This window comes from Bufo gargarizans, chromosome 3 (assembly GCF_014858855.1).
Source record: "Bufo gargarizans isolate SCDJY-AF-19 chromosome 3, ASM1485885v1, whole genome shotgun sequence".
NCBI lineage: Eukaryota > Metazoa > Chordata > Amphibia > Anura > Bufonidae > Bufo > Bufo gargarizans.
Window position 1 is genome coordinate 397676148 of NC_058082.1, and position 23455 is coordinate 397699602.

Sequence of the window (23455 nt, forward strand, 5' to 3'; positions counted from 1 at the left end):
CTTTTGAGCATCTCCAACATGTGTCAGATGCTGTAACTGAATATAAGCATGTCTTGTCGGGGGTTTTATACCATCTTGTGATGATTTTATAGTTATTCTCCTGAATCCTGACACACCTTGAAGATTTATGTGAAGAGTTATATATGATGCCAGTATCCTCCGGTGAGAGACTTATATTTAGGTCTTTTTCCCAAAGTCTTATGAAAGCAGGCGTTAGGGCTTCAGGAGGAGGTCTCAACCTGTTGTACCATTGTGAGATCAGTTTATGTGGGGTGGAATCACGAGAGATAATATGTTCAAGCCAGGTAATAGGGCGTAACAATGTATGTAATTGTACGTTTTGAGACATGTATGCCCTTAAGAAATGGAGCCCATTAAAACTTGAGAAAGGGCTTTTTAAGAGATCACATATCTCTTTTACGGAGAGTAGTTTGCCTTCTTTGTATCTATCAGTTTCAGATTAGACTGAGTAATTTCAGTGGGAAGGCTGCTCTGTAAGGCCTGGGGGGCTAGGTGAAAAATGTCCTCTATTTTGAGGACAGGAGATGGGAGTGGGGAGCTTAAGGATGATTTTTGTAAGGTGTACCACGCATTTAGAGTGGCTTTCATAACTGGAGTAATATTAGGATGGGGGGGGCAGTGGAGACATGCGTCCCAGTAGAGCCGCTCTGAACGGAAGTTCCAACAAGGACTCTTCCATTGGGACCCAAGATTTCTGCTTGGGGGCCGTTAACCAGTCTACTACTCTAGTGAGTAAAATAGCTCTGCCGTAGAGTTCAGGGTCTGGTAAAGCTATTCCTCCCCTCTCTCTCGGATAAGACAAAGATTTGTAAGACGTTCTGGCCTTTTTCTTATTCCATATAAAGGAACGAAACATGGACTTGAGTTTAGAGTAATATGTGGAAGGGACGGGGATTGGTAAGGTTTGTTGGAGGTAGGTAAGTTTAGGGATGATGAGTGACATTAATATGTTTTTCCTCCCGAACCACGAGAGTATAGGGATATCAAGAGAAGTTAAATCTTCCGCCAATTTATTTTGGAGAGGGATATAGTTCAGGTTAAAGAGTTGATTGGAATCTGTACTCATTTTGATGCCTAGATAGGTTAGATAAGGAGAGGACCAGTTAAATGGCGAACACGCTTCTAGCTGACTTTTCAAAGACTTTTTAAGTCCTGTGGATATTATTAGTGATTTATTGTGATTCACCTTGAAATTAGAAAGTGATCCATATGTTTCAAAATGGTCATAAGTTTTCGGGAGAGCCATTTCGGGGTTACTTATTATTAAAAGCAAGTCGTCCGCGAATGCGGCTACTTTGTGCTGTTGGTCTCCTAAATTTATTCCCAATATGTCAACATCTATCCGAATAGTCTGTAGAAGAGGTTCTAAGGCGAGAACAAACAGGAGGGGAGATAGAGGGCAGCCTTGCCGGGTGCCATTACTAATTCTAAAAGAATTTGACAGGGTATCATTGACCCTAACTGAAGCTGAGGCATGTTGATACATTGCTTTTATTGCTGCTATGAAGGGGAGGGGAAAATTACGAGATTGCAGCGCCGCATACATGAAGGACCAGTTGACTCTGTCAAATGCCTTCTCAGCATCTGTGCTGAGAAGGACCAAAGGTAGGCCTTTCCTCTTAACATAGTGTATAATGTTGAGGATACGAGCTGTGTTATCTTTCCCTTCTCTTTTTTTCACGAAACCCACTTGGTCTCTGTAGATTAATGAGGGGAGAAATTTTGATAATCTGTTTGCGAGCATCTTAGCTAGAAGTTTTAAATCAATATTGAGAAGAGAGATGGGCCTATAGTTGGGACAAAGAGAATGGTCTTTACCTTCCTTGGCTATTAAGGTGATGTGAGCTTTGGTCATATCCGTCGATAATGGTATACCCCGCAGGGCGCTATTGTATACTGGTATAAGATGTGGGATTAGTACTTCATGAAAAGACAAGTAGTAGGGAACCCATCCGGGCCTGGGCATTTCCCTTTGGGGGAGTTTTTAATGGCTTGTAGGAGTTCATCTGAAGAAAATGGGGAAGCTAAGTGAGCTTTATCCTGTTGTGAATTCAACAATTACTTTGTGAGCATTTTTATCCAAATGCAAGAAATACATTTACAAAGACAACCTTGTCTGTGATTCACACATGTGAAGCAACATACTGGGGCATATTTATCAAGGTACTTATGCTAGTGGGCAAACCATTTCAGGAAAAGTGAGCTTCAGTTCAGAGTATAACTCATTTAATCCCTGAGGGTTTTTCACATTTTCATTTTCACTCTGTCTTACTAGGGCCATAATTCTTTTATTTTTCCATTCACATAGCTATCTGAGGACTTTTGGATGACAAATTGTACCTTACAATGGCACCATTTAATATTGCATACTATGTGGTGGGGAGCTGGTAAGAAATTCCAAATGGGGTTTTATCAGTCTTGTTTTTATGGCGTTCCTTATGAGTTGAAACTGACCTGTTACCTTTATTCTACCACATATGTATAATTTTTCATGCGTTTTAATACTGAAAAAAAATAAAAAAATAAAATAAAATAAAATCATTGCCATATTCTGACCCCTATAACTTTTTTGCAGTTGTGTAACGGCGCTATGTGGGACTTATTTTTGCCTGTGTGATTGGTACTTTTCATTGATAGCATTTTGGGGTGTGTATGACTTTTTGACCCCGCTCCATATTGTATTGTGCCAGCCATGTGATTGATTATTATTTATTCTGCATGTGATTTGTCTGTTTTACCTTATATTTAATCACACTAAATATTTATATCACTTATAGAGTTGAGCGGACACCTGGATGTTCGGGTTCGAGAAGTTCGGCCGAACTTCCCGAAAATGTTCGGGTTCGGGATCCGAACCCGATCCGAACTTCGTCCCGAACCCGAACCCCATTGAAGTCAATGGGGACCCGAACTTTTCGGCACTAAAAAGGCTGTAAAACAGCCCAGGAAAGGGCTAGAGGGCTGCAAAAGGCAGCAACATGTAGGTAAATCCCCTGCAAACAAATGTGGATAGGAAAATTAATTAAAATAAAAATTAAATAAATAAAAATTAACCAAAATCAATTGGAGAGAGGTCCCATAGCAGAGAATCAGGCTTCACGTCACCCACCACTGGAACAGTCCATTTTCATAAATTTAGGCCCAGCAAACAGGCAGAGGAGAGAGGTTCCGTAACACAGAATCTGGCTTCATGTCACCAGAGAATCAGTTTTCATGTCATAGCAGAGAATCAGGCTTCACGTCACCCACCACTGTAACAGTCCATTGTCATAAATTTAGGCCCTGGCACCCAGGCAGAGGAGAGAGGTCCCGTAACAGACAATCTGGCTTCATGTCAGCTGAGAATCAGTCTTCATATCATAGCAGAGAATCAGGCTTCACGTCACCCACCACTGCAACAGTCCATTGTCATATATTTAGGCCCAGCACCCAGGCAGAGGAGAGAGGTTCCGTAACACAGAATCTGGCTTCATGTCACCAGAGAATCAATCTTCATGTCATAGCAGAGAATCAGGCTTCACGTCAGCCACCACTGCAACAGTCCATTTTCATAAATTTAGGCCCAGCACCCAGGCAGAGGAGAGAGGTTCCGTAACACAGAATCTGCCTTCATGTCACCAGAGAATCAGTCTTCATGTCATAGCAGAGAATCAGGCTTCACGTCAGCCACCACTGCAACAGTCCATTTTCATAAATTTAGGCCCAGCACCCAGGCAGAGGAGAGAGGTTCCGTAACATAGAATCTGGCTTCATGTCAACAGAGAATCAGTCTTCATGTCATAGCAGAGAATCAGGTATCACGCCACCCACCACTGTAACAGTCCATTTTCATAAATTTAGGCCCAGCACCCAGACAGAGGAGAGAGGTCCCGTAACAGACAATCTGGCTTCATGTCAGCAGAGAATCAGTCTGCATGTCATAGCAGAGAATCAGGCTTCACGTCACCCACCATTGTAACAGTCCATTGTCATAAATTTAGGCCCTGGCACCCAGGCAGAGGAGAGATGTCCCGTAACAGACAATCTGGCTTCATGTCAGCAGAGAATCAGTCTGCATGTCATAGCAGAGAATCAGGCTTCACGTCACCCACCACTGTAACAGTCCATTTTCATAAATTTAGGCCCAGCACCCAGGCAGAGGAAAGAGGTTCCGTAACACAGAATCTGGCTTCATGTCAGCAGAGAATCAGTCTTCATGTCATAGCAGAGAATCAGGCTTCACGTCAGCCACCACTGCAACAGTCCATTTTCATAAATTTAGGCCCAGCACCCAGGCAGAGGAGAGAGGTTCCGTAACACAGAATCTGGCTTCATGTCACCAGAGAATCAGTCTTCATGTCATAGCAGAGAATCAGGCTTCACGCCACCCACCACTGTAACAGTCCATTTTCATAAATTTAGGCCCAGCACCCAGGCAGAGGAGAGAGGTCCCGTAACAGACAATCTGGCTTCATGTCAGCAGAGAATCAGTCTGCATGTCATAGCAGAGAATCAGGCTTCACGTCACCCACCATTGTAACAGTCCATTGTCATAAATTTAGGCCCTAGCACCCAGGCAGAGGAGAGAGGTCCCGTAACAGACAATCTGGCTTCATGTCAGCAGAGAATCAGTCTTCATATCATAGCAGAGAATCAGGCTTCACGTCAGCCACCACTGCAACAGTCCATTGTCATATATTTAGGCCCAGCACCCAGGCAGAGGAGAGAGGTCCCGTAACAGACAATCTGGCTTCATGTCAGCAGAGAATCAGTCTGCATGTCATAGCAGAGAATCAGGCTTCACGTCACCCACCACTGTAACAGTCCATTGTCATAAATTTAGGCCCAGCACCCAGGCAGAGGAGAGAGGTCCCGTAACAGACAATCTGGCTTCATGTCAGCAGAGAATCAGTCTTCATATCATAGCAGAGAATCAGGCTTCACGGCAGCCACCAATGCAACAGTCCATTGACAGATATTTAGGCCCAGCACCCAGGCAGAGGAGAGAGGTCCCGTAACAGACAATCTGGCTTCATGTCAGCAGAGAATCAGTCTTCATATCATAGCAGAGAATCAGGCTTCACGTCACCCACCACTGCTACAGTCCATTGTCAGATATTTAGGCCCAGCACCCAGGCAGAGGAGAGAGGTCCCGTAACAGACAATCTGGCTTCATGTCAGCAGAGAGTTAGTCTGCATGTCATAGCAGAAAATCAGGCTTCACGTCAGCCACCACTGCCACAGTCCATTGTCAGATATTTAGGCCCAGCACCCAGGCAGAGGAGAGAGGTCCCGTAACAGAGGATCTGGCTTCATGTCAGCAGAGAATTAGTCTGCATGTCATAGCAGAAAATCAGACTTCACGTCAGCCACCACTGCAACAGTCCATTGTCAGATATTTAGGCCCAGCACCCAGGCAGAGGAGAGAGGTCCCGTAACAGACAATCTGGCTTCATGTCAGCAGAGAATTAGTCTGCATGTCATAGCAGAAAATCAGGCTTCACGTCAGCCACCAGTGCAATAGTCAATTGGCATATATTTAGGCCCAGCACCCAGGCAGAGGAGAGAGGTCCCGTAACAGAGGATCTGGCTTCATGTCAGCAGAGAATTAGTCTGCATGTCATAGCAGAAAATCAGGCTTCACGTCAGCCACCACTGCAACAGTCCATTGTCAGATATTTAGGCCCAGCACCCAGGCAGAGGAGAGAGGTCCCGTAACAGAGAATCTGGCTTCATGTCAGCAGAGAATTAGTCTGCATGTCATAGCAGAGAATCAGGCTTCACGTCAGCTACCAGTGCAACAGTCCATTGGCATATATTGAGGCCCAGCACCCAGGCAGAGGAGAGAGGTCCCGTAACAGACAATCTGGCTTCATGTCAACAGAGAATTAGTCTGCATGTCATAGCAGAAAATCAGGCTTCACGTCAGCCACCAATGCAACAGTCCATTGTCAGATATTTAGGCCCAGCACCCAGGCAGAGGAGAGAGGTCCCGTAACAGAGGATCTGGCTTCATGTCAGCAGAGAATTAGTCTGCATGTCATAGCAGAAAATCGGGCTTCACGTCAGCCACCACTGCAACAGTCCATTGTCAGATATTTAGGCCCAGCACCCAGGCAGAGGAGAGAGGTCCCGTAACAGAGAATCTGGCTTCATGTCAGCAGAGAATTAGTCTGCATGTCATAGCAGAGAATCAGGCTTCACGTCAGCTACCAGTGCAACAGTCCATTGGCATATATTTAGGCCCAGCACCCAGGCAGAGGAGAGAGGTCCCGTAACAGACAATCTGGCTTCATGTCAGCAGAGAATCAGTCTTCATATCATAGCAGAGAATCAGGCTTCACGTCAGCCACCAATGCAACAGTCCATTGTCAGATATTTAGGCCCAGCACCCAGGCAGAGGAGAGAGGTCCCGTAACAGACAATCTGGCTTCATGTCAGCTGAGAATTAGTCTGCATGTCATAGCAGAGAATCAGGCTTCACGTCACCCAACATTGGAACAGTCCATTGGCATATATTTAGGCCCCGGCACCCAGACAGAGGAGAGGTTCATTCAACTTTGGGTAGCCTCGCAATATAATGGTAAAATGAAAATAAAAATAGGATTGAATGAGGAAGTGCCCTGGAGTACAATAATATATGGTTAAGGGGAGGTAGTTAATGTCTAATCTGGACAAGGGACGGACAGGTCCTGTGGGATCCATGCCTGGTTCATTTTTATGAACGTCAGCTTGTCCACATTGGCTGTAGACAGGCGGCTGCGTTTGTCTGTAATGACGCCCCCTGCCGTGCTGAATACACGTTCAGACAAAACGCTGGCCGCCGGGCAGGCCAGCACCTCCAAGGCATAAAAGGCTAGCTCTGGCCACGTGGACAATTTAGAGACCCAGAAGTTGACTGGGGCCGAACCATCAGTCAGTACGTGGAGCGGTGTGCACACGTACTGTTCCACCATGTTAGTGAAATGTTGCCTCCTGCTAACACGTTGCGTATCAGGTGGTGGTGCAGTTAGCTGTGGCGTGTTGACAAAACTTTTCCACATCTCTTCCATGTCAACCCTGCCCTCAGAGGAGCTGGCCGTGACACAGCTGCCTTGGCGACCTCTTGCTCCTCCTCTGCCTTGGCCTTGGCCTTCCACTTGTTCCCCTGTGACATTTGGGAATGCTATAAGTAGCGCGTTTACCAACGTGCGCTTGTACTTGCGCATCTTCCTATCACGCTCCAGTGCAGGAAGTAAGGTGGGCATATTGTCTTTGTAGCGTGGATCCAGCAGGGTGGCAACCCAGTAGTCCGCACAAGTTAAAATGTGGGCAACTCTGCTGTCGTTGCGCAGGCACTGCAGCATGTAGTCGCTCATGTGTGCCAGGCTGCCCAGGGGTAAGGACAAGCTGTCCTCTGTGGGAGGCGTATCGTCATCGTCCTGCCTTTCCCCCCAGCCACGCACCAGTGATGGGCCCGAGCTGCGTTGGGTGCCACCCCGCTGTGACCATGCTTCATCCTCATCCTCCTCCACCTCCTCCTCCTCATCCTCGTCCTCCTCGTCCTCCAGTAGTGGGCCCTGGCTGGCCACATTTGTACCTTGCCTCTGCTGTTGCAAAAAACCTCCCTCTGAGTCTGGCCTGAAAGTGCTAAAAATGACCCCTCTTCCTCCTCCTCCTCCTCCTGGGCCACCTCCTCTTCCATCATCGCCCTAAGTGTTTTCTCAAGGAGACATAGAAGTGGTATTGTAACGCTGATAACGGCGTCATCGCCACTGGCCATGTTGGTGTAGTACTCGAAACAGCGCAACAGGGCACACAGGTCTCGCATGGAGGCCCAGTCATTGGTGGTGAAGTGGTGCTGTTCCGCAGTGTGACTGACCCGTGCGTGCTGCAGCTGAAACTCCACTATGGCCTGCTGCTGCTCGCACAGTCTGTCCAGCATGTGCAAGGTGGAGTTCCACCTGGTGGGCACGTCGCATATGAGGCGGTGAGCGGGAAGGCCGAAGTTACGCTGTAGCGCAGACAGGAGAGCAGCTGCAGGATGTGAACGCCGGAAGCGCGAACAGACGGCCCGCACTTTATGCAGCAGCTTTGACATGTCGGGGTAGTTGTGAATGAACTTCTGCACCACCAAATTCAGCACATGCGCCAGGCAAGGGATGTGCGTCAAACCGGCTAGTCCCAGAGCTGCAACGAGATTTCGCCCATTATCGCACACCACCAGGCCGGGCTTGAGGCTCACCGGCAGCAACCACTCGTCGGTCTGTTGTTCTATACCCCGCCACAACTCCTGTGCGGTGTGGGGCCTGTCCCCCAAACATATGAGTTTCAGAATGGCCTGCTGACGTTTACCCCGGGCTGTGCTGAAGTTGGTGGTGAAGGTGTGTGGCTGACTGGATGAGCAGGTGGAAGAAGAGGAGGAGGAAGCCGAGAAGGAGGAGGTGGCAACAGGAGGCAAAGAATGTTGCCCTGCGATCCTTGGCGGCGGAAGGACGTGTGCCAAACAGCTCTCCGCCTGGGGCCCAGCTGCCACTACATTTACCCAGTGTGCAGTTAGGGAGATATTGCGTCCCTGGCCGTGCTTACTGGTCCACGTATCTGTGGTTAGGTGGACCTTGCTACAGATGGCGTTGCGCAGTGCACACTTGATTTTATCGGATACTTGGTTGTGCAGGGAAGGCACAGCTCTCTTGGAGAAGTAGTGGTGGCTGGGAACAACATACTGTGGGACAGCAAACGACATGAGCTGTTTGAAGCTGTCTGTGTCCACCAGCCTAAATGACAGCATTTCATAGGCCAGTAGTTTAGAAATGCTGGTATTCAGGGCCAGGGATCGAGGGTGGCTAGGTGGGAATTTACGCTTTCTCTCAAATGTTTGTGAGATGGAAAGCTGAACGCTGCCGTGTGACATGGTTGAGATGCTTGGTGACGGAGGTGGTGGTGGTGTTGGTGGTACATCCCCTGTTTTCTGGGCGGCAGGTGCCAACGTTCCTCCAGAGGCGGAGGAAGAGGCAGAGGCGGCAGCAGCAGAAGAGGCCGAGGCGGCAGCAGCAGAAGAGGCCGAGGCGGCAGCAGCAGAAGAGGTAGCAGGGGGAGCCTGAGCGACTTCCTTGTTTTTAAGGTGTTTGTGGTCAGGACCTGGCGAGTGGAGGATGCCCAACCACCACCCCCCTACCTAATTGGCCTGAGGTGTGCCTTGGCCTCACTAGGTCGGTATGCCTGAAAAAGGGGGCATACTCTGAAAGTGATGGTTGAATGACTGAATGAAGAATGGGAATGGGTGGGCAGGGGACGTCCGAATGTCGACGTGCTGCCTGTGGGATGCGGACCGCTTAAAACAGGTACTGGTCCCTCCCACAAATCCAGGCTAGCCTGCGGCCAGCCTTAACACTTGTGGTCAGGACCTGGCAAGTGGAGGATGCCCAACCACCACCCCCCTACCTAATTGGCCTGAGGTGTGCCTTGGCCTCACTAGGTCGGTATGCCTGAAAAAGGGGGCAAAACCCACCAGTGAGGGAAGGATGGCCTGACGTGCTACTCCGCCAATGTGCTGAATGCTTGGACCAGCTCTGCTAGTGGCTCCGGGATATACCGTACAAAGCACCCCGAGCGTCAGCGCCCTAAGTGTTTAATGATGTGCGCAGGAACTCCGTGCTTGGACGCTGCGGATGCCGCACCGATGCGGAAAGAATGCCCCGAGAATTGAGCCGGATTCAATCCTACACTAGTCAACAGGATACGAATATGTTTGATGAACTGGCTGGACGTCAGTGGACCAACAGGGAATGGAAGTAACGGGTCGGTGGGGCTGTGAAGACTAAGGGCCAGCAGGAGGTTGTCCAGGACTGACACTGGACACCATGCATTTGTGGTCTGGAAAAACTTAACTACATGGCCGGGACCTACCTGCCTTGTTTTGCTGTGAGGCAACTGCAAATGAAAGTTACTGCCCATCCTGACTAAGTCTCCCTTGCGGAGCGCCACCGCCCCTTGTCTGGCCTGTGTCACTTCACCTGATCTTAAAAACCCGTAAAACGCCAAGTACATGGCTGCCTTTATCACCAGACTGGGAAGGACTCCGAACGGCGACAATGCGAGGACTTCCGACAGGCTACGAAACGTGTCCCCCGTAATTGGTCGACGGACCGACTTGACCGTGACCTGACTTTTCTGAATGCCTCTGAGGATGGCCTTGATTGGGTGAGCTGAAAATATAGAGGGTCTGTCTGGCTCTTGAAGTGCCAAAAAATGCTGCACCCCAGCTAAATATAGCCTGATGGTGTTGTAGGATAAAGCCAACACCGAGTGACAATAAGACACGAAAGCCACCATATACCTGACCTGACCAGTGTCACCCCTGGGATATGCCAACTGGAAGTCTAAGAAAACTACCCACGCTCGGCGGTATGACTTCAATGTACTGGTCGACAAAGACTTTGTAATGAGTGAACTGGCGACCACCATCAGAGAGTCTAGTCCAAGACCAGCAGCCGCCAGTCCGGTACCGGGGTGCCCACTGAGTCTGCTTCTGGGTTCTGTAAGAAAAAGCGTGAAAAATCAAAACGAGATAAAGCATCAGCTGCAACATTGCTGACCCCGTCCAAAAACAGGGCATGAAAATGAAACCCCTGTTCCAGGGCTATCCAGGTCAACCTACGCATGAAGGACATGATGAGTAACGATTTGGATCTACCCTTGTTGATGATCTCTGCAGTCGCCATGTTGTCAGTGTGGAAAACCACCGTGTGACCCGACCACCTGTGCCCCCAAACTATAGCAGCTGCTACTATAGGGTAGATCTCGAACAATGCCGACGTCTGAGAAAACCCCGGCATCTGTAGTACATGCGTGGGCCATGAGCCGGCGAACCAATGTGAGCCAAATATGGCCGCGAAACCTATTGAGGCAGCTGCGTCTGAAAATACGTGTGGAGAATCAGAAGTGGCCCTTGGAATAAACATGGAAATGCCATTCCACCCGCTGAGAAATCTGTCCCACATGAACAGATCTGCTCGGGCATTGGCATTGAGGTGCACTGATGCGTCCAAATCGCTGGTCTGTTGGAGTAAGACTAACAATCTAGAAATGAAAGATCTACCCTGAGGAATGATCCTCATGGCAAAGTTTAACATACCCAAGAGAGACTGCAACTCTCTCTTGGTGCAAACCTGAGACGTGAGCAGGGAACGTACACCTGCCTTGATCCGGTCGAGTTTGTCTTGTGGCAGACTGGCCGACATGTCGCGTGAATCCAGGGAGATCCCCAAGAACGTGACAACCTGCGCAGGCCCTTCTGTCTTGTGGGCAGCCACCGGAATGTCTAACTCCTTGAAAACTTGCAAGAGAACCTGCAAGTCAACAGGAGCCCGTGAGGGATCTTCTATCAACAGAAAATCATCCAGGTAGTGAATGACATTCTGGCAACCCCGTACTTCCAACAAAATCCATTCCAGAGCCTGCGCTAACTTGTCAAACAGACTGGGGCTGCTCTTGGAACCAAACGTCAACTTGGTGGCGAAATAGTAAGCATCTCTCCATTTTATGCCATGCCACTGCCAGAGAGATGGGCCAATGGGCAGCAGTTTGAACGCATCAGAGACATCTGCTTTGGACAGCCAAGCACCCCTGCCTGTCTGTAGAATGACCTGGATAGCCTGGTCCACGGAAGTGTACTTCAATGAAAATTCCTCAGACGGAATCAATGAGTTGAGACTAGGAACGTGGGAAGAATGTGGAGCAGACAAGTCATAAATCAAACGAAATTTATTGGAGTATTTCCCCTGTACCACCCCCACCGGGCTCACCCTCCATGTGCAAAAAGGAGAGGACTGGAAAGGACCAATTATAAAGCCCTTCTCCAGCTCACTTGCCAACAGCAGATCCACCAGATCAGGATGTCTAGAAGCCGACTGCAGGTTGGGGCATTCATGAGTCTGCTGTGGTAAGGCGATGAGCCCAGTGTGGAACCCCCGTGAAAATTCTTCCACCAGAAAAGCGCGGAACGACTGAACCGGATGAAGCCGCAGCAGCTGGTCTAGTACCTCGACATTCACCCGGCTCAGTCATGCCGGCTTCATGGTGCAGACCGTGACCGGATGTGCCCTAAAACATGTGGCACAGATATGCAGGAGCCTGCACTGGCTGAAATTGCAGACAGCATAGTTGAAGTTGTTGCAGAGCTGGGCTTTCCCCAAGTAATGAATGGGTCTCCCCAGCTTGTCAAACTGGGTTGACTGCTGGCTGGGACCCGGGTTGATCCCACCTCTGGAGGTACTGGGGGCAGCTGTAAGGTCAGCCAATGGGCACCAGGCGGTAGTATGAGCAGGAGACTGACATGTGGCGCACACCGGGGACTTCAAACTGGCGAAGTGCCTACAAAATAACTCCATGTCAATATTGCTCCAGTCCGTGACTACCTGGAACTGGGCCCAAATGGCTGCAGCTTTGGCCGAGAAGGACCTATGATAATCGTAGAACGCTGTGCCCCCGTACTTGTGCGCCAAATCTACCACCCTGTAGAGGTAGATGTCCAACTCTTCTCTCCTGTTGGGGCTGGCAGAACACACAACGTCTCTGAATAGGCTGAAAGCCAGGACGAACTCAGCCAGGGTCAGCTTGCGACTGAGCCTGGGGTCTTTGGCCTTGAGTACTACTGACAACTCGCTACAGCCGAAGGACTTGTTTTCTGTTACGTCGTGGGACGTAATTAACAAGGATGCCAAGGTGACATCCTTGCCCTCTAGGATGTCCTTTTTAATACTGGGCCTAACGAAATACACCGGCGCCACTGAAGGCACTCCCCCGCCCTGTGACAGGTTGGCTGTTGAAAGTAGAGTAGGCACGGTACCTGTGACCACAGCCGGAGGTGCCGCGCCACCAGCTGGCCCAACTGCTGGGGGGGGGGGGGGTCGCGACGCTGTTCCATTACTTCCATCCGGGCTTGTAAATCCTGGATGGAACTAGTGAGTGTGTTCAACACCGAGTGGATCTGTACCAACGAATTGGTGATGGTGGTATTGTCGCCGGAAGCAGCTGGCCCGGCCTGTGGTGTAGCGGGAAAGAGAAGTCTAAATAATTCCGCCTTTCTGGCTGTAGCCGCAAACGGAATCCCTCTCCTGAGCAATTCAGCCGTCAACCTAGGCACAGTCCAAGCCCTGAGGGATGGAGTGCTGCCGTGTTCGGACCCTCTTGGAGACGGAGGCAAGGACACAAACTCTTCAATATCTGAAGGCTGAGACATGACGACTGAAACCACACAACAACAACAACGGAGAAAGGGAGAGAGAAAAAAAAAAAAAAAAACCTGTTAACCCTACGACCTGCTGCCCATAAGCCGACAGAGAAGGTGACAGAACCCAACCTCCCCCCAACAGCGTGGAACGTTTGACGAGAAGCCGACGAGGCTGACAGGGAGTATGATAGTCGTTTTCACTGACGTATGAGACGAGCCCGAGTATGTCAGAATCTGTGACGTGGCAGATTCATTAAAAACGAACACTGCGGGCTAACAAACCTACAGACGTGGTAGGTGATGTATGTAAGTATAGGATTTGTGGAAAACAGACCGTATGACGTATGACACTACACTACGAGATGATGTGAAGAGTCTCTGACTGTCGTGCGAGAGTGTGGCTGTACTAGCGAATGTACCTATGCTAGTGATGTATGTATGCAGCTTGGTGGAAAACGGTTTCCACCTTACGTTGGTATTTTATTTCTTTTTTTCTTTTTTTTTTTCACGCCCCCCAATTGTTTATTTATTTATTTTTCTACGTCAAATCTAACTCATGTGCGGAACTACGTGTTTAAGGTATGCATGTAGTGTATGTCATGAGAGAACAACGTATGCAGAACCAGACCTTAGCAAGCAAATAACACAGTATTGGCACCAGGACCCAGCCACTAGAGCCCAATCATGCTGTGCCCAGGTAACTCGCAGCCCCAAGTGTGAACTTGAAATACAGAATGAGCTGTAGGTGCTGAGCAGGCAATGAGCTTTAACCACATAGCAATGCTGCCCCCTGGTGCCAAGACTTGAACCACATGTGCCTGATCGCAATGAGGAGAAGCGATCCTCCGGCACACTTGCCCCTATCCACGCAACCTCCTACCCTCCCTCACATTCCCAACCTCCCTGAACAAACCAGCGATCCGAAATGACTTGACTTGAATAGACTGGCAGCTTGCAGGCTGAAACGAAGGCACCACCCGGCGTCTCGGAGCTCCAACTCGTGCGGGACGCTTGATGATGACGTCACACCCGGAAGTAGCGACGTCCGAATGTCGACGTGCTGCCTGTGGGATGCGGACCGCTTAAAACAGGTACTGGTCCCTCCCACAAATCCAGCGGCCAGCCTTAACACTTACTCCACTGCAGTTCATGCTTTGCATGCAGGTGCCTGGTCATGCAGGTTGTGCTAAGGTTCAGAACGTTAATGCCTCGCTTCAGGCTCTGATGGCACAGCGTGCAAACCACTCGGGTCTTGTCGTCAGCACATTGTTTGAAGAAGTGCCATGCCAGGGAACTCCTTGAAGTTGCCTTTGGGGTGCTCAGGTCCCAGATGGCGGCGGTCAGTAGCAGGCGGAGTCTCTTGGCGGCGGGTGTTCTGCTTTTGCCCACTTCTCCCTCTTTTGCTACGCTGTTGGCTCGGTCTCACCACTGCCTCTTCCTCCGAACCGTGAAAGTCAGTGGCACGACCTTCATTCCATGTGGGGTCTAGGACCTCATCGTCCCCTGCATCGTCTTCCACCCAGTCTTGATCCCTGACCTCCTGTTCAGTCTGCACACTGCAGAAAGACGCAGCAGTTGGCACCTGTGTTTCGTCATCATCAGAGACATGCTGAGGTGGTATTCCCATGCCCTCATCACCAGGAAACATAAGTGGCTGTGCGTCAGTGCAGTCTATGTCTTCCACCGCTGGGGTAGGGCTAGGTGGATGCCCTTGGGAAACCCTGCCAGCAGAGTCTTCAAACAGCATAAGAGACTGCTGCATAACTTGAGGCTCAGACAGTTTCCCTGATATGCATGGGGGTGATGTGACAGACTGATGGGGTTGGTTTTCAGGCGCCATCTGTGCGCTTTCTGCAGAAGACTGGGTGGGAGATAATGTAAACGTGCTGGATCCACTGTCGGCCACCCAATTGACTAATGCCTGTACCTGCTCAGACCTTACCATCCTTAGAACGGCATTGGCCCCACCATATATCGCTGTAAATTCTGGCGGCTACTGGGACCTGAGGTAGTTGGTACACTAGGATGTGTGGATGTGGCAGAACGGCCACGTCCTCTCCCAGCACCAGAGGGTCCACTAACACCACCACGACCATGTCCACGTCCGCGTCCCTTACTAGATGTTTTCCTCATTGTTATCGTTCACCACAACAACAAAAATATTATTTGGCCCAATGTATTGTATTCAAATTCAGCTGGATAAAAATTTGAGGCCTAGTATTTAGGCGCTGGGTGACAGGTATGGGATTACTGACAGAATTAGACTTGGAAATGCACAGTAGCGGGTGTGTGAAGTTATTCTGAATGACCCTATGTGCACCTTCAATATGATCTACCCTTTTAGGGATAGATTTCAAATAGCTCTGATACAGCAGAAACCACTAAATTTTTAAATTGCTAAATTGGGAATTGTATTTCAACCCAGAACAAGAAATGTGCTTGAACGGACACTAAATAACTCGCCCAGCTACAGCACTGACGACAGATTTAGCTGGATATAAATTTGAGGCCTAGTATTTAGGCGCTGGGTGACAGGTATGGGTTTAGTGACAGAATTAGACTTGGAAATGCACAGTAGCGGGTGTGTGAAGTTATTCTAAATGACCCTATGTGCACCTTCAATATGATCTACCCTTTTAGGGATAGATTTCAAATAGCTCTGATACAGCAGAAACCACTAAATTTTTAAATTGCTAAATTGGGAATTGTATTTCAACCCAGAACAAGAAATGTGCTTGAACGGACACTAAATAACTCGCCCAGCTACAGCACTAACGACAGATTTAGCTGGATATAAATTTGAGGCCTAGTATTTAGGCGCTGGCTGACAGGTATGGTTTTAGTGACAGAATTAGACTTGGAAATGCACAGTAGCGGGTGTGTGAAGTTATTCTGAATGACCCTATGTGCACCTTCAATATGATCTACCCTTTTAGGGATAGATTTCAAATAGCTCTGATACAGCAGAAACCACTAAATTTTTAAATTGCTAAATTGGGAATTGTATTTCAACCCAGAACAAGAAATGTGCTTGAATGGACACTAAATAACTCGCCCAGCTACAGCACTGACGACAGATTTAGCTGGATATAAATTTGAGGCCTAGTATTTAGGCGCTGGGTGACAGGTATGGGTTTAGTGACAGAATTAGACTTGGAAATGCACAGTAGCGGGTGTGTGAAGTTATTCTAAATGACCCTATGTGCACCTTCAATATGATCTACCCTTTTAGGGATAGATTTCAAATAGCTCTGATACAGCAGAAACCACTAAATTTTTAAATTGCTAAATTGGGAATTGTATTTCAACCCAGAACAAGAAATGTGCTTGAACGGACACTAAATAACTCGCCCAGCTACAGCACTAACGACAGATTTAGCTGGATATAAATTTGAGGCCTAGTATTTAGGCGCTGGGTGACAGGTATGGTTTTAGTGACAGAATTAGACTTGGAAATGCACAGTAGCGGGTGTGTGAAGTTATTCTGAATGACCCTATGTGCACCTTCAATATGATCTACCCTTTTAGGGATAGATTTCAAATAGCTCTGATACAGCAGAAACCACTAAATTTTTAAATTGCTAAATTGGGAACTGTATTTCAACCCAGAACAAGAAATGTGCTTGAACGGACACTAAATAACTCGCCCAGCTACAGCACTAACGACAGATTTAGCTGGATATAAATTTGAGGCCTAGTATTTAGGCGCTGGGTGACAGGTATGGGTTTAGTGACAGAATTAGACTTGGAAATGCACAGTAGCGGGTGTGTGAAGTTATTCTGAATGACCCTATGTGCACCTTCAATATGATCTACCCTTTTAGGGATAGATTTCAAATAGCTCTGATACAGCAGAAACCACTAAATTTTTAAATTGCTAAATTGGGAATTGTATTTCAACCCAGAACAAGAAATGTGCTTGAATGGACACTAAATAACTCGCCCAGCTACAGCACTAACGACAGATTTAGCTGGATATAAATTTGAGGCCTAGTATTTAGGCGCTGGGTGACAGGTATGGGTTTAGTGACAGAATTAGACTTGGAAATGCACAGTAGCAGGTGTGTGAAGTTATTCTGAATGACCCTATGTGCACCTTCAATATGATCTACCCTTTTAGGGATAGATTTCAAATAGCTCTGATACAGCAGAAACCACTAAATTTTTAAATTGCTAAATTGGGAATTGTATTTCAACCCAGAACAAGAAATGTGCTTGAACGGACACTAAATAACTCGCCCAGCTACAGCACTGACGACAGATTTAGCTGGATATAAATTTGAGGCCTAGTATTTAGGCGCTGGGTGACAGGTATGGGTTTAGTGACAGAATTAGACTTGGAAATGCACAGTAGCGGGTGTGTGAAGTTATTCTGAATGACCCTATGTGCACCTTCAATATGATCTACCCTTTTAGGGATAGATTTAAAATAGCTCTGATATAGCAGAAACCACAAAATTTTAAAATTGCTAAATTGGCAATTGTATTTCAACCCAGAACAAGAAATGTGCTTGAACGGACACTAACTAACTCGCCCAGCTACAGCAGTAACGACAGATTTAGCTGGATATGAATTTGAGGCCTAGTATTTAGGCGCTGGGTGACAGGTATGGGTTTAGTGACAGAATTAGACTTGGAAATGCACAGTAGCGGGTGTGTGAAGTTATTCTGAATGACCCTATGTCCACCTTCAATATGATCTACCCTTTTAGGGATAGATTTAAAATAGCTCTGATATAGCAGAAACCACAAAATTTTAAAATTGCTAAATTGGGAACTGTATTTCAACCCAGAACAAGAAATGTGCTTGAACGGACACTAAATAACTCGCCCAGCTACAGCACTGACGACAGATTTAGCTGGATATAAATTTGAGGCCTAGTATTTAGGCGCTGGGTGACAGGTATGGGTTTAGTGACAGAATTAGACTTGGAAATGCACAGTAGCGGGTGTGTGAAGTTATTCTGAATGACCCTATGTGCACCTTCAATATGATCTACCCTTTTAGGGATAGATTTCAAATAGCTCTGATACAGCAGAAACCACTAAATTTTTAAATTGCTAAATTGGGAATTGTATTTCAACCCAGAACAAGAAATGTGCTTGAATGGACACTAAATAACTCGCCCAGCTACAGCACTAACGACAGATTTAGCTGGATATAAATTTGAGGCCTAGTATTTAGGCGCTGGGTGACAGGTATGGGTTTAGTGACAGAATTAGACTTGGAAATGCACAGTAGCAGGGTGTGTGAAGTTATTCTGAATGACCCTATGTGCACCTTCAATATGATCTACCCTTTTAGGGATAGATTTCAAATAGCTCTGATACAGCAGAAACCACTAAATTTTTAAATTGCTAAATTGGGAATTGTATTTCAACCCAGAACAAGAAATGTGCTTGAACGGACACTAAATAACTCGCCCAGCTACAGCACTGACGACAGATTTAGCTGGATATAAATTTGAGGCCTAGTATTTAGGCGCTGGGTGACAGGTATGGGTTTAGTGACAGAATTAGACTTGGAAATGCACAGTAGCGGGTGTGTGAAGTTATTCTGAATGACCCTATGTCCACCTTCAATATGATCTACCCTTTTAGGGATAGATTTAAAATAGCTCTGATATAGCAGAAACCACAAAATTTTAAAATTGCTAAATTGGCAATTGTATTTCAACCCAGAACAAGAAATGTGCTTGAACGGACACTAACTAACTCGCCCAGCTACAGCAGTAACGACAGATTTAGCTGGATATGAATTTGAGGCCTAGTATTTAGGCGCTGGGTGACAGGTATAGGTTTACTGACAGAATTAGACTGGGATATGGCCAAAAAATAACCACACTATTGATGGTTAAATGCACTTGGTGTGACAGCTTGACAAACCACACTACTGAGGGTTAAATGCACTTGGTGACAGGCGCAGCTTGCCCCTGATGTAGTATATGGCCAAAAAATAAACAGACTATTGCTGGTTAAATGCACTTGGTGTGACAGCTTCACCCTGATGTAGGAATTAGCCAAAAAACAACCACACCATTGAGGGTTAAATGCACTTGCTAGCACACCACAAGACACAAAATGGCCGCCGATCACCCCAGTAAAAAGTGACTGACAAACGGTCTGGGCAGCCTAAAAACGGTGAGCAACTGAATTTCAGCAGCTCAATGATGCACAGCTGCAGATCGATCGATTAATCAAGTCCTTTGGAGGAGTTAATCTGCCTAATCTCGCCCTACTGTCGCAGCCGCAACCTCTCCCTATGCTAATCAGAGCAGAGTGACGGGCGGCGCTATGTGACTCCAGCTTAAATAGAGGCTGGGTCACATGGTGCTCTGGCCAATCACAGCCATGCCAATAGTAGGCATGGCTGTGATGGCCTCTTGGGGCAAGTAGTATGACGCTTGTTGATTGGCTGCTTTGCAGCCTTTCAAAAAGCGCCAAGTAAGTGTCACAAAAGCGCCAAGAAAGCGACGAACACCGAACCCGAACCCGGACTTTTACGAAAATGTCCGGGTTAAGGTCCGTGTCACGGACACCCCAAAATTCGGTACGAACCCGAACTATACAGTCCGGGTTCGCTCATCCCTAATCACTTAGCCATGTGGTCATGCTTTCACACTAGGAGAAAAAGTGCTGGCCTCACTGGTGGCCAGGACTGTGGGAGCACACATAGGCTAGTGCTTTTTCCTATAGTGTGAAAGCCAGGCCAGCACTGCTGGATTGCAGGGTGGACATAATAATGGAAATGAGCAGTGTATTATGTGATGGATAAATTAATCCAGCCAGCAAAGGAAGCAATTTGGATAATAACAATACATTAGTTGGTGCCTTTTTTTAACTTCCGCTACATAAAAAATGATTTTTTTTTATAAACATGTTATTCTTATTTTTCCTTTCATAAAACAAAATTTAATACAATTTGACAATACAAAGTCTGATTTCCCCAATACAAACTCTACCAAAACAGTCATATTAAATTATGAATCACAATAAATGGAAACATTACAAGAAAAATAGCCTGTTCTGTTTTTGGGGGGTTGCCAAATTCCCCAATAAACTCCATACTGCTTTTACTCAGACCTCTCGTTGTCTATTCGATTTAAATTATCACCCTACTCGGATCCAAAAACCTCTCTCCAAAAAACTTGCATTTTTAAACAGCTCCATATCAAGTGCATATAGTCCGCGGCCTCTTCTCTACATTTCCAACAATTTGACTTTCGATCCTTGAAAATCTTACTTAGCAATAATGGGGTCATGTATATTCTATGGATGAGGTTAAAATAGATTATCCTAAAATTACTAGAAATCGTTGCCCTTTTCATATTTTTATATATATATTCCCCCAATCTAATGTGTTTGATCCTAAGTCCTTTGCCCATTTTATCTCACTCTTAAACTTTACTATTTTACCCAACCCCTTCCTTATTATTCTATACACTTGGGAAATAGTGACCCTGGTAATCGTACATCGATAACAAAATTCTATAAATTCATGTTTTGTTGTAAAATATTCCCTATTTTGTGTAGCTTCAAAAGCGTGTTTTAATTGGTGATACCGAAACCGACTAAATCTAAATTTGTTCCAGGGCATAACTCTTTTAGTGCTCTTATTTCCCCATTATTAACTAACTGTGATACATAAATAATACTATACTTTTCCCAGAACTTATATTCTGGGATAGATTGAAATTCTCTTAAATTACTATTACACCACAAAGGTGAAAAGTGTGAAGTGTTCAAAATTCCAAATATTCTTTTAATTTTTCCCCAAGCCAAGTCAACCATTCTACATATTGGGCACTTTTTCCCATTATTTTTAATAAATTCTGTCTCCAATATGTTAAATATGTTATATTTTGGGCCGTTAAAACCTCCATAGGTTTTAAAGATTCTATAGGTTTTAAGATTCCATAGGTTTTAAATTAAATTTCTACAGAATTCGGGAGGGGTAACTGATCAAGTGGTAACAATACAGATTTAGCCCAGTTAATTTTATATCCCGAGATGTCGCTAAACTTATTTATTAATTCCATAAGGTAAGACAACTGAGATGTTGTATTCTCCAAAAAGATTAAAATATAATCTGCATACATACTTATCTTATCGGAAGTCCCTTTCATACCAAAACCTTTAATCCTTTCCCCTGATTTTGGCTGCAAGCGGTTCTATAAACAAAGCAAACAATAAGAGGTAAAGACATCCCTGTCTAGTTCCTCTATGCAGCTTTATTTGCTCAGAACATACTCCATTGATGTTTATTCTAGCTTTAGGATGTTTATATAGACTCTGGACCCACTTGATAAAATACTGGCCCAGATTCATCCTATGCATTACTTTCTAGAGATATTCCCACTCGACCCTGTTGAACGCCTTCACGGCCGCCTATGACAGGATGGAGCGGGAACCTCCCCCTCTTCGACCTGCATATTCAAGAAATCTCTACGTATGCTAGATTGCACTAATCTCTTGGGTATAAACCCAGTCTGGTCTGGATAGATTAAGCTGTCAATAACTCCTTTTAATCTATTAGCAAATATTTTTACGCAGATTTTATAGTCTGTATTTAACAGAGAGATCGGGTGATATGCCCCAGTCTCTCTTTCATCCTTACCCTTTTTTAAAATAAGTGTGATCACAGCCTCAGATAGAGATAAAAGGAGTTCACCAGTCTGATAAGTTTTATTTAGGACCTGTAGTAACATTGGCAAGATTTTGTTTCCATACTGGCAATAGATTTCGAATGGAAGACCATCCGTCCCTGGAGAAGAATTTCCCCGGATGGTCTTGACAGCATCGGATAATTCCTTTAGATCTTTAGGTCGATTTAGTATTTTACATTCCTCCTCTGTTAGTTTAGGGAGATTAATATTCTCCAAAAACTTTTCAATGTGTACATCCTGCTGCTTATTGTTATTTGTATATAAAGTTATATAGTACTTAACGAACTCCCGCTCAATCTACTCTGGGCACGTAGTTACCAACCCATTTTCCAGCCTGATATTTTTAATTCTACTAATATTTTTTGGGTTTTGGATCAAAGATGATAAGAGGTTTCCAGGTTTCCCTGCCTGAGAGGAAGTATTTAGCTCCTTGTAAAAACAAATAATAAATATGTTGTGCTTTTTCTAATAAATAATTTTTATACTCCAATCTAGCTTCTTCAAACTGTACAGCGGAATTCATATTATTAACTATCTCTCCCTGTAAGGACTGGACCCTTCTTTTTAAGGCTAGTTATTTTGCTGCATATTCTTTTTTTCCCCAACAAATCTTGCAAAAATGCTTTAAAAGAATCCCACACAACCTTCATAGTTGTCGACGGAGCATTCACTAGCCAAAATTCCTGGATCTCCTTTATTATATTTTCCTGATCCTTAACCAACTTAATGTGGTTTAGTGCTGGTTTAGTCTGAAGCTTTTCGTTTTCTTCTTATAATGCCCCATCTTAGATGTTACTACTATTGGAGAGTGATCGGATATTGTGTGAGTTTCATATTTCATTTTTATTACCATATCTAAAATATCAAGATTAGCTAAAGCTAGGTCTATTCTAGACATAACTGTATTCACTCAGCTAAAACAGGAAAATGCTCTTTTTTCTCAATACAGATATCGCCAAATGTCTGTCAATGCCATTTCCCGGAAGACCCTTCTTAACCACCTCAGCTCTCCTAGCTTAAACCCCCTTAATGACCAGACCACTTTTTACAATTCTGCACTACACTACTTTCACGGTTTATTGCTCGGTCATACAACTTACCACCCAAATGAATTTTACCTCCTTTTCTTCTCACTAATAGAGCTTTCATTTGGTGGTATTTTATTGCTGCAGTGCTGACATTTTTCCTTTTTTTTTGTTATTAATCGAAATTGACCGAAATTTTTGCAAGAAAAAGAAATTTTTCACTTTCAGTTGTAAAATTTTTCAAATAAAACTACTTTTCTATATAAATTTTTCTCAAAATGTATTGGTCTACATGTCTTTGATTAAAAAAATGCAATAAATATATATTTATTGGTTTGGGTAAAAGTTATAGCGTTTACAAACTACGGTACAAAAATGTGAATTTCCGCATTTTGAAGCAGCTCTGACTTTCTGAGCACCTATCATGTTTCCTGAGGTTCTACAATACCCAGACAGTAGAAACACCCCACAAATAACCCCATTTCGGAAAGTAGACACCCTAAGGTATTCGCTGATGAGCATAGTGAGTTCATGGAAGGTTTTTTTTGTCA